Here is a 12,114-nt window from a genome sequence, read left to right on the forward strand (position 1 = left end):
AAGGCCCACAAATATGTATCCTTCCTTGGGGACACACTCCTAAGAACTGGCCATGCCTTCTCTCCCCCATTATAAAGAAGACGAAACTGAGACCCAAATAGGTAGAGGCCACTAGGTCAAGAGCCAGGCTGCATTAAGCACCATGGGCACGGAAAGGAAGAGGACGCTGATGAAGGCAAGTGTGGGCTGGGGCAGGGGCAGAATCTAAGCTGGGCTTAGCAGAGGAACAGGAGGAAGGACGACAGCACCATCCAGGTGGTACAGAGAGAAGGAAACAGGACCTGGGGACCCTGGTGCTCACTAAAGGGCAGGAAGAGAGACCTGAGGAGAAGGCTGGCTACATAATTTGATGCAGATGCAAAAAGAAAGAAAAAAAAAAATACAGAGCTCCTGCTAGGTCAGGAAAGCATTTTCACCTTCCCATGGCCTGCCAGCTGCCATCCAAGCCAGAGAGGCCAGGTGACCCCCAAGGGATGACAGCTTCCACACTGGGATGACTTGGTAGCTGCATTGGGGGTGGAGGGAGGTTCCGGCTGAGTTGCCTGTGCCAGCCCTGAAAGAGGACAGCTGCTGACTTGCCTCATCCCAAGATGTCACAGCATGTGTGTCTGACCCCAATCCTCCCATGCCTGTGCCCAGAAACGTGGGTCTGTCTCTGCTGATGCGACCTGGTCACCACCCTGGGCAGAGGATAGCAGTGATGGCAGGACAGGAGCGTGAAGGGGAAGGCCAGGCAGGGCTGGAGACCAGGAGGTGGGAGGAGGGACCTAGGGAGGCAGCAGGGTGTGGGACAGGGAATGAGACAAGGCTCCATTGTGCGTCAGACTTCACTTACAAAGCACAAATTAAAAGAAAGAATTATTAAGAATTTCAAGATAGCCACTGCAGAGCATTCAGTCCTGAGCGCAGGGGTCCCTGATGAGTGTGGGGTCCTGGGTGGCTGCTCTGGTCACACACGTGTTGAGGCTGGCCCTGCCTGGGGACTTCGCCTATAACCCTGGCTCCATCCTGGGGGCCTCCCCTGCCAGCTTCTGGGAAGGCACAACTAGTTATAACCACAGTCACAGCCCAGTGAAGAGGGAACAGAGGTGGTGAAACCAGAGACCAGTGCAGCTGTGCACGGAGGAGGTGCCCACTGCGGGAATGCAGTGGAGATGGACAGAAAATGAAATGATATGCGATAGCCACCAGGAAGAAAAATAAGTCTTTCTATTTTTCCTAATTGAATACCTTCCACTAGTGCTAAATGATTTTTTTTTTTTTAACCGAAAGCTCTATTTTGATTTTTGGTCCTTATAGACTGTTATTTGACTTTCAAAACTACATCAGAACCATAAAAATGAATCACTGGATGGTTTAAGTAAACCTTTTTGGGGAACTATAGAAATATTTTCTGCTGGTGAACACTCTTTGTAATCCTAGTCTAAGGAATATTTACAGGACTATAAATTTGTGATGTTTTCTTAGTTTTAAATGTCAACTTACAAAATAGAGGACTTTTTTATATATTAAAAAAAGCTGCCTATATTTATAAAGTACTATTTTCATCTTATTGTTTACAAATGCCTTGTCATTTGACAAATATATAGTGACATGTATCTACCATGATGGCATCATACAGAATAGCTTCATGGCCTAAAAATTCTCTGCTCTGCCTATAAATCCCTCCCGGGCAACCATTGATCTTTTCACTGTCTCCACAGTTCACCTTTTCTTACATCAGTCCTGTGAATGAAGGGGCAGGGAGAGAACCAATGGCTGTCGGAAGCCTGCTACATTGCAGACAGTGTAGTGCACCCACAGGCCTGGCTCTGTCACCTTGAGCATCAAATCTCTCTGCCCCTCAGTTTCCACATTTGCAAAATGGGAACCATTTAACTTCTCATAGGTAGTTGCTGGGCATTGTATATGAAATGATATAGTGAGTGTGGCTGGCACCAAAGAGGCATTGGAACGGTAGCTTTTAATGAAGTAAATTTTCCCCTAAAACCTGCACGAGAGGCATCATGTCTCTATTCACTAGCCCAAGCAGGCCTGGGTGGGTAGAGGCATCAGGGGTCTTGCCTGGTCCACCCTCCTCCAAGCCTGGGTTGCCACCGCTACCCACACTCTCAGTGACTAGGGCAGGAACTAACATCCCCATTTCTCATGTAGGAATGGAGCCTCAGAGGGTCTAAGTGATAACTCAGGGTCCCACTGCTCATAAAAGAAGTGAAGTTATCTTCAGGCTGTCAGTCCAAAACTAAAACAGGCACATGAGAGGCTTAGCACAGCTCCTCGTAAGATAACAAGGAGGTGGGAAAGATAGGGGGCAGAGAGACGTGAGGAGGCACCCTCCCCGCCCCAGCCCCTGCCACAGTTGCCCCTCCCCCTGGCTTTACCACCTCAAAGGCACAGGGTTCTTTTCAGGGCCACTGTGACATTTCTCCTCTATTATCGCTGGGCCACTCTGCTGTTCAATTCCATAGCCCTGGGATTACTGGCTCTTCTATCCTCAGCGGGTGTCCTGTGACCCTCCGGGCACTTTCATTTCGGGGTGACATTGCCACACAGACCTGCTCAAAGAAGTTCATGCTCTCCCATGTCAAGGAAAGCAGGCAGTGGTTCCTTTTCATGCCAACAAGCACGCCTCCTGCCGATCCCTTGTCAAACAAGACGCAGGGAGAGCATCTTTGTGTTTTCAAGCTAACAGGTACCACGAGGCAGCCAGCATTGCTTCTCCTTTTTCCTGCTGGCATCTCTCCTCCTACACCTGGCACTCAATAGTATCCTACTCACTGGGCACTGTTAGCAGGAAACAGTTTGATGACCAGAAAGGAGGAAGGCTAGTAGAGGCATTTTTCAATTTATTAATATCAAAAGATGAGCACTAGCATCTTATTTTTTCTTAATAAAGTTTAGTTTTTAGAGCAGTTTTTGGTTCACAGCAAAATTGAATGAAAAGTGGAGAGAGTTCCCATTTACCCCCTGCTCCCACATACACACAACCTCCCCCATTATCAACATCCGGGTACCTTTGTTACAGTCAATGAACCTACATTGACACATCATTATCATCCAAAGTCCGCGGTTTATTTTAGAGAATGTTGCACATTTTAAGGGCTTGGACAAAGGGATATTGACATGTATCCATCATTATGGTATCATACAGAATAATTTCACAGCCCTAAAAATTCTCTGTGATCCACCTATTCATCCCTTCCCACCTCCCCTCAAACCTCTGGCAACCACTGATCTATTTACGGTCCCCACAGTATTGACTTTTCAGCATGTTACAGAGTTGGAATCATACAGTATGTAGACTTTCCCGACTGGCTTTTTTCACTTGGTTAATATCCCCACTTAAGGTACCTCCATGTCTTGTCATGGCTTGATAGCTTGTGTCTTTTATTTTTTTCCTTGAGACGGAGTCCCGCTCTGTCACCAAGGCGGGAGTGCAGTGGCGTTATCTCCGCTCACTGCTGATAGGGCTCCCATGAGTGGAGGGACACTAGGGCTCTTGTCTTACGTTGAATTAGATAAAACAACACGGACACACGTGGAGTGGTTTTAAGGAGCGGAGAGTTTAATAGGCAAGAAAGAAGGCAGAAGGAAGAGGCTCCCCCGTACAGAGACAGAGAGAGGGGGACTCCAAAGCCGAAAGAGGAGGGCCCCAAGTGTGGTGGACGCCAGCCAGGTATATATGCAGAGGTCGGAGGAGGTGATCTGATATGCACAGGGCTTAGCGGATTGTTTTGACCAGGCATGTTATTCACGTAGCCGGGAAAAAGCTGGCCTTCCCATCCTAGCCTTTTAATATGCAAATGCAGGGCGTGAAGTTCTACGCACGTGGGGATATGTGGGGGGCGTTGCCAGGAACATGTGGGGCAAGGGCAAGAAGGCAGCGGTAACCGCCATGTTTGGGTGGACCCAGTTTCTAACGGCCTGTATTTGCATATCAAAAGTTGCCGGCTCAGCTCTAAGAGCTGGGGCTTGACAAGAAACGTTTCTGGAGCAGCTTTAAAAATGAAAACTTCTCAAAGACGGACCCCTTTTCCTCTCTAGCTGTCTCAAATAATTTCTTTTCTTTTTTTTTTTTTTTTTTTGAGACGGAATCTCGCTCTGTTGCCCAGGCTGGAGTGCAGTGGCTCGCGATCTCGGCTCACTGCAAGCTCCGCCTCCTGGGTTGACGCCATTCTCCTGCCTCAGCCTTCCGAGTAGCTGGGACTACCGGAGCGCCCGCCACCAGGCCGGCTAATTTTTTGTATTTTTAGTAGAGACGAGGTTTCACCGTATTAGCCAGGATGGTCTGGCTCGTGATCCGCCTGTCTTGGCCTCCCAAAGTGCTGGGATTACAGGCATGAGCTACCGCGCCCGGCCAAATAATTTCTTAATAACTCCTATAACACTGCAAGGTTCAAGAAATTCTCTTGCCTCAGCCTCTTGGGTAGCTGGGATTACAGGCACGTACCACCACGCCTGGCTAATTTTTTTGTATTTTTAGTAGAGAAGAGGTTTCGCCATGTTGACCAGGCTGATCTGGAACTCCTGACCTCAGGTAATCCCCCTGCCTCTGCCTCCCAAAGTGCCGGGATTATAGGTGTGAGCCACCCGGCTCGGCTGCTCGTGTCTTTTTAGTGCTGAATGTTGGATATAAAACGCTTCAGGAATAAATGCTTGGTGCCACGAAGTAAAACCAGCACTCAGGCAAAAGTTTAATTTTCTCAACAAGGCAGTTTACTTCTGCAGAAGGATGCCACTTGCATCAATCAAGATGGCAAGAGCATAGAGAACAAAGGAGACCAGGGGGTTTTTATCCTCAATGCAGTCCCTATCTCTGTGTCACCCCCCCATGGGCAGGGGTCAGACTGCACAATCTGAGCAGACCCCATTGGCTGCTTGTGTATATTTTTCTAAATATAAAAGGGGAGGGGGGACATGAGGTACAGAGGTGGAGTGTGTGAGACGTGCAGTTTTTGGGGGAACAATGGGTACAGGTAACCAAGGGAACAGATGTGAGTTATTGATTAGAGCTGACGGGAAGGGGGTAGGCTGTTTACAGTAACTAGGGGCAAGGAAGAAAAAGAAAGTTGAGTTTGAGAACAAAGGATAAGGAAGTTAATAGGCTAAACCCTTTGAAGACAAACTCAGAAAGATTTATTGTATCGTATATGAATAATATTCCATTGTCTGAATGTATCACCGTTTACCTATCCATTCACCTCCTAAAGGACATCTTGGTTGCTTCCGGGTTTTGACATTATGAATAAAGCTGCTAAAAGCATCCACATGTAGGTTTTTGTGTGGATATGTTTTCAAGGTACCTCATTCTTAGAAGGTATGAGGCAAAGAGGGAGATCAAGGATTTTTCATACATTGTAAAATAAATAGGAGATGATTCCATGACTTATGATAGCTTTTTCTGGGATGTTGAGACCAGAATGACTTTTTAAAATTGGCAATAGAAAAAATGACACAGGGTTTCCTCCTCTGAAAGGCTTTCTTTCCATGACCATCCTTCCTTCCATTCCAGCTCCAGAAACCTCCAGACCTTTCTCAAATCAGGGTCATGGCTTCTGACTGTTCTCATGGTTCTTGCACTGTCTTCCACACCAGATTGCGAGGACTTGAGGACAGGGAACTGCATCTTACTCATTTTTGTGTCCTCAGATCCTAGCAATTGTTCAAAAAAGTTTAACGGATATATGCAGGCAAAAAGGAATTTTGTCTTTCCCTTACTCTAGAAGCTAAACCTAAATTTACATCTGTATCTATCGCTGACTCAGTTTGTCTTTTGGTAACTCTGCTCCATTGTTCAAAGGACTTTTAAGAACACATTCATTTTTACTAATGCTTTGTGAGGCTGAAGGTGTTGTTATTCCTACTGGGATGCAAATTCCAAGGTCAACAGAGCAAGTCTCCAAGCCAAGAATAGAACCTGGATCTTTTGCTCAAACCAATGCCCTCTCTTATCAGTATCATCTCAGTTTTCTGTAGCATTGATACTGATGAAGGGTGTCCAGGGTCTTGGCGTCTCAAACAAATAATTGGACAAAACACACAAACAAAGAAAGAATGAAGCAACAAAAGCAGAGATTTACTGAAAACAAAAGTTCACTCCACAGGGTGGGAGTGGGCCTGAGCATAGGGGCCCAAGAGCCCCGTTACAGAATTTTGGGGCGTTTAAATACTCTCTAGAGGTTTTCACTGGTGTACACTCTATGTAAATGAGGAGAATGTGGTAAAGTTGCAAAGTCATTTAGTTGGTGTAAGCCCTATGTAAATGGAGAGGTTATTTCCTGTCATAGCTGAAGTGTTTCCATTTGATTTAATTCTAGGAAGTCAGTGTGAATCGGCTTTATGTTCCTTCCCTCCAGACCCTATTCTGCCTCAGCATCACTCTAGACCATTAAGTTGGTGCTAATGTCAGGGAGGGATAGGCTTCAGCCAACAGCATAGCTATTCTACAGCATGCCAGCCATTACTGTAGGTTAATTGCAGCCAAAAAGATGAATTGGCCAGCTTTGCTCCACATGGCATCATGAGATTCAGGGGAAGAGGGACTCAGAGCCTGCTACCTTCCCCGAGCCCAGCCTGGTCCATTTCCTTTCCCAGAGTTCAGTAGAGTGGTTAGGAGCTGGGTGCTGTCCATGAGTTACCTTGTTTTATCCTCACAGCAGCCGAGGTGCTGCTATTATCCCTGTTTTACAGTAATGAAGCCAAGGATCAAAGAAGTTTGTTGGTTTGTCCAAGATCATCCGTCTTGTAAATAACAAAAACAAGATTTTACCTAGATCTAACAAACTCCAAGCCACGTATATTAGCATGGCTTACAACAGTAGAAATATATTATCTTACAGTTCTAGAGGCTAGAAGTCTAAAATCAAGGTGTCTACAGGGTCATGTTCTTCCAAAGGCTCTAGAGAAGGATCCGTCCTTGCCTATTTTAGCTTTTGGTGGTTGCCGGCAGGCCTTGGTGCTCCTTGGCTTACAGACAGATACAGCACTCCATCTCTGCCTCCATCTTGGTGTGGCCTTCTCCCCTGTGTGTCTGTATCTCTGTGTCCACATTTCCCTCTTCTTATAAGGACACCAATCATACTGGATTTACGAAACACCCCAATCCAGTACGACCTCATCTTAACTTCATTACATAGGCAAAGGCTCTATTTTCTTTTTCTTTTTTTTTTCTTACCCAAAAATTGTCACACTCCTAGGAACAGAGAGGCCATTCTGGGCGGGTGTGTCGTGCATTAGGAGAGCCTTTCTCTGCCTCCCTGAAAACACGCCAAGCACACACTGGACCCGTGTGGTTAAGCAGAGCTGAGAGACCATGGCTATGCCCCATGCGTGGACCACCTACTAAAGTTGCCCAGGGTAGCAGTGCATCCCCGGGCTGAGGTGTAGCAGTCATCGATACAAAGGCTCGATTTTCAAATATGCTCACATACATAGGTTCCAGAAGGTAAGACCTGAATACATCTTTTAGGGGGAGACAATTGAACCTATAGCACCATATTTTCCCTATTATATTTGCTGCTTCAGATGAAAGATCACTGAAACATCAAATTCTTCACTCTCAGACATTATTTGTTCTCAGTTTTGCTTGAAGACACTATTGTGTGGTGAACAGAAACAAGCCTAGTTCTTGAGCTGTGGGCTGTAGCTCAGCTCTGCTACTCACTGGAAGGGACTACTCTCATTTGCTCCCCCAGCGCCTCAGTTTCCTCGTAAGTAATATATAGAAGTTACACTAGATGGGTGATAAGGTCTTTTTCCAGCCCTAGATACTGATGTGATGGACTGCAAAGACTCTAAAGACAAAATCATACAGCACCTCTCTCTGTCCAAATTACAGATATTTTAACCCCATTTGATAATATTTACTTAGCACTAGATATCCATCTCTAATTATATTGCTTTTTTGACTCCTCAGTGACAGTGATCACACCTGGCGCCTAGTGTGGCCTGAAGAAATGCTTGTTAAATAAACAATATAATAGAGTGATAGGAATTCAGGACATAGGGAATTCGAATGTTGACTTACACTGGCTTGCTCACTGAGTGCTGCATGGGTTTGCCTTGTTTTCCCAAAGGGAGTGTAAGCTTCCGGCCAACAGAGCTGTCCTCTGTTCTTTACAATGCCTGAGACAGGGCTAGAGAAAGTAGAGGTGCAATACATAGTTAAATTCCCCACCCCTTATTCTTTTTTTTTTTTTGAGACGGAGTCTCGCTCTGTCACCCAGGCTGGAGTGCAGTGGCGTGACCTCGGCTCACTGCAAGCTCCGCCTCCCGGGTTCACGCCATTCTCCTGCCTCAGCCTCCCGAGTAGCTGGGACTGAAGGCGCCTGCCACTGTGCCCGGCTAATTTTTTGTATTTTTAGTAGAGACGGGGTTTCACCGTGTTAGCCAGGATGGTCTTGATCTCCTCACCTCGTGATCCGTCCGTCTCGGCCTCCCAAAGTGCTGGGATTACAGGCGTGAGCCACCGCGCCCGGCCCCCTTATTCATTTTTACATAAACACATACATGTGATCCTATCATTCCTGCTGGCTGTTTTTCATGGTTTTCTTTTGTTTGGTTCCACCTTTCATCTCTCCTCCATCCTCTTCAGCACCCACCGCCACCCAAAATCCTGCTGGGTAGTTGATGTTAACCTGGTATGTTTCTTTCCATATTTTGCTCTGTACATGCAGACTCATATGGGCACATATACATGTACAGAATTATTCATGTACATAAGTGGAGGGTTGTTTGTCATTGTTCTATACAATAGGAGCATGTTATAGATGCTTTAAAAGCTGAAGTATCTTGCTTTTCTCAATCAATAATACCTGGTGGAAATCCACCCAAGTCCATTGATGTAACTCTAATTTGTACTTTTAGTGGATGCACAATATATCATGCTGTGAGCGTACTGTAATTTATTCAGTGACTGCCTAGCAGATGGACAGTATTTGATTTATTGATCACTTGTTCTTGAGGAAGAGAGTTGCTGAGAATTTGCTGATCTTACTGCCAAAGTACACTCCTTGTCCCCATTTTACTGCCATCCCTCTTCCCCCTTCCCCATCCAGGTGTTCACATGAGCCTGCCGGCACTTGGAGTTCTGATTTCTCCCACCGAATCTAAATCCACTTGGTTCTCAATGTTTCATCTTTAATGGGATCTGAGGCTTTTAAAAATGGAATCCAGACTTTCTGGGCTGTTTCCAAAGGAGATGACTTTTTACTTAATGGCATCAACCCCAGTAATCCTGCCTGAAATCTAATCAACACATCAGACAAAGGAAGAGAAGGTTGTGTCTGGAGTGAAATGGAAGGCGCCTTCTATAATAAGATGTGCCTCCTCTTGATTAGGAGCCCTGAAAGGAGTGGAACAGGGAGAGAAAATTTTTCAAAGTCCCTTCCTCGTACGGAAAGGTAGCAGAGCCAGTGGCCAGAACCCTGGCCCGGGAGTCAGGCCTCTGAGCTGAAGCTGTCTGCCTGGGGTTCTTCGCAGAGCCTCCTGTCTTCCAGGACATCAAGAGAGCAGCAACTTCTAAGTTTCTTATTTATTTTTAGAATTTTTTATTGTAAAATATTACCATCTATACATAAAAGTACAGTATTGCATCACTTAACCATGGGAATAGAGTCTGAGAAATGTGTCCTTGGGCAATTTCATCGTTGTGTAAACATCAGGGTGTACTTACACAAACCCAGATGTTGTAGCCTACCACACACCTAGGCTGCATGGTAGAGCTTATTGCTCTGAGTCTACAAGCCTGGACAGAATGTTCCCGTATTGACTATGTAGGCAAGTGTAACACAATGGTAAGAATTTATGTATTTAAACATATATAAACATAGAAAAGGTACAGTAAAAATACAGTGTTACAATCTTGTAGGACTACCATTGTATATGTGCTCCATCACTGACTAAAACGTCCATATGCACTGCATGACTGTATATAAAACCTAGATGTTATGAAGAGCTTAATGGATTACTGTAAGTGATCATCTGTGCAACCACTTCCAGGTCAAGAAACCTCCAGAACACCATCTGTACTCAAGGAGCCCTATCAGGCTTTTTCCTGATTATAACTCATTCCTTCCTCACTAAAGACAGTGGTATCCTGACTTCTATGAGAACCACCTCTTTGCATTTATTAAAAAACAAATAGTGTAGCTTCTTTTGTGCAATTATATATATATATATATATATATATGTAACTTTTGCCGTTTCTTATTGAGTTATACACATACTTGGCATTTTCAGTCTCTGTAACCTTTCTGATGGGCATATAGTGGTACATTATTGTGGTATTGATTTGTTTCCTCTCAGCGGCATTGAATCTTAGCATGTATGGCTTGAAGGGCCCTTAAAGACTATTTACTTTAATCTCTCCCTTCGGAGGAGGGAAAAAAACCATTTTTATCTAAAATGAAGGCTCCAAACTGTTGGTGTAGCATGCTTCCATTTGTGTTAGGTTTTTGCATATAAATTTTCTAGAAGAAATAAAAGTAACCATTAAGAGTAGTTTTCTCGGCCGGGCGCGGTGGCCCACGCTTGTAATCCCAGCACTTTGGGAGGCCGAGGCAGGCGGATCACGAGGTCAGGAGATCGAGACCACGGTGAAACCCCGTCTCTACTAAAAATACAAAAATTACCTCCTTATGTAGGTAATGAGTCCTATGTACCTCCTTCATTTTAGAACAGATGGAGAGAGGAGTGACTTCCAGTGTCTCCCAGTTAGTTGGCATCAGAGCTCAGTGGAGAAGCGCAGGAGAGCCGCCATCTGGTCCAGGAGTGTCTTGCAAGGGTTATGCCTTACCCTCTTCTTTGCTCCACCCGCCCAAGACAGCCAGCCATTTGTGTATCCCCTATGCCTGTAGTCTGCTCATCCACTTCTAGCCTTTGGTTCCAGACTATGGGACTGTGGAACTGTGGGTTCCAATCCAGACTAACAATTTATTAGCTGTGAAATTTTGGCCAATTCACTGTGATGGTTAATTTATGTGTTAGACGGGCAAGGCTGCAGTGCCCGATGTTGAGTCAACAGTGTAGATGTTGCTATGAAGGTATTTCCTAGATGTGGCTAACACAACCAGCAGATGCTGAGTCAAACAGATTACCCTCCATCATGTGTTGGGCATCATCCAATTATTTGAAGGCCTTAAGTAAAGCAAAGACTGAGGTTTCCAGAAGAAGAAGGCATTTCCTTCAAGACTGCAACACAGAAACCCTGCCTGAGTTTCCAGCCTGCTGCCCTGCTGAATTCACACTCGAGACGGTAACATCAGTTCTTATCCGAATTTCCAGGCTGCTGGCGTGCCCTATGAATTCGGGACTTACCAGCACCCACAATCACGTGAGCCAATTCCTTAAAATAAGTCTTTCTCTTTCCTGATGATTTTGTTTCTCTGGAGAATCCTGACCAATACATTCACTTCATCTTTCAAGCCTAGGTTTGCTCATCTATAAAATAGGAGATAATAAAACCAATCTTGCAAAGTTGTTGTGTGGATCAGATACAATGCATATAAAATCCCTAGCAGATATTTAATGGGGATTTAATAAATGGCTATTTCTTTACAAACACTAATTTACATTAAATAGAGAAAGTTGTATGTGCTCAGGTTGGAAAAAAAATTAGTAAAACAAACGGTATAAAATGAAAAATTAGGCTGGGCATGGTGGCTCACACCTGTAATCCCAGCACTTTGGGAGGCCAAGGCAGGCGGATCATGAGGTCAGGAGATCGAGACCATCCTGGCTAACACGGTGAAACCCTGTCTCTACTAAGAATACAAAAACTTAGCCAGGCGTGGTGGCGGGCGCCTGTAGTCCCAGCTACCGGGGGGCTGAGGCAGGAGAATGGCGTGAACTCAGGAGTCAGAGGTTGCAGCAAGTGGAGATCGCGCCACTGCACTCCAGCCTGGGTGACAGAGGGAGACTCCGTCTCAATAAATAAATAAATAAATAAATAAATAAATAAAACGAAAAATTAGTATCTCTTGTAGCTCAGAGAAAACTACTCTTCTTTTTTTTTTTTTTTTTTTTTTTTTTGAGACAGAGTCTCCCTCTGTTGCCCAGGCTGGAGTGCAGTGGTGCGATCTCGACTCATTGCAAGCTCTGCCTCCCAGGTTAATG

General features: G+C 45.2%; 1 non-coding gene across 1 annotated transcript; it reads right to left on the bottom strand.

Moving 5' to 3' along the window:
- Positions 1-7,179: 7,179 nt before the first annotated feature.
- LOC129468701 (small nucleolar RNA SNORA64/SNORA10 family) lies at positions 7,180-7,312 on the bottom strand. Its single transcript, XR_008652779.2, has one exon. It is a non-coding gene; the product is annotated as a small nucleolar RNA SNORA64/SNORA10 family (small nucleolar RNA).
- Positions 7,313-12,114: the final 4,802 nt, after the last annotated feature.

Source organism: Symphalangus syndactylus, chromosome 18 (genome assembly GCF_028878055.3).
Source record: "Symphalangus syndactylus isolate Jambi chromosome 18, NHGRI_mSymSyn1-v2.1_pri, whole genome shotgun sequence".
Classification (NCBI taxonomy): domain Eukaryota; kingdom Metazoa; phylum Chordata; class Mammalia; order Primates; family Hylobatidae; genus Symphalangus; species Symphalangus syndactylus.